The sequence below is a fragment of the Plasmopara halstedii genome (assembly GCF_900000015.1).
Source record: "Plasmopara halstedii genome assembly, contig: Scaffold_322, whole genome shotgun sequence".
Classification (NCBI taxonomy): Eukaryota; Oomycota; class Peronosporomycetes; order Peronosporales; family Peronosporaceae; genus Plasmopara; species Plasmopara halstedii.
The window spans coordinates 133,687-134,249 of record NW_020187243.1 but is presented as its reverse complement, the minus strand read 5'-3'; positions in this window follow the sequence as shown (position 1 = coordinate 134,249).

Sequence of the window (563 nt, the reverse complement as noted above, 5' to 3'; positions counted from 1 at the left end):
CATCCGCAAAGAAGTCGATGACTTCTTGTCTACCAGACTGAGTGCCCTACGACACGTTTGCGATGCGATGGCTGAAAGCCAAGACCTGCAAGAAGACAGTGCGGATGAAAAAGGAAGAGGCAGAGTGGAAAGCTTTAAGGTCGGAAACCTAGTTTTATTAAACTCTAAAAAAAACCTTCCTACATATGCAGCCTCTACTATCTTTAGGACGAAACTTCGTCCACGGTTTATTGGACCGTTTAAGGTTGTGGCCTAGCGGGGTCTAGCGTATACGCTAAGCCTTCCAAACGGATGCGCACCCGCCTTGTGTTTACGTGGGTTTGCTCAAGCCGTATCGGGATCCGGCGCATGTAAACGCGGAAGCGTTGGTGTCAGAGCGGATCCCACGGGCCCTCGGCCACCCAGAAGCCGAACCAGCAACTGGTTCTGGGCACGGAGTGCAACAACCTCCATCTCCAATGGAGACAAGCGCCCCACCATTGTCTGCAGCGACGCATTCGCCTGCTCCATGGCTAAGAATCGCTCCGACAGAGTGCGGTAGTTCTCAAGGCGAGGCAGCGGGT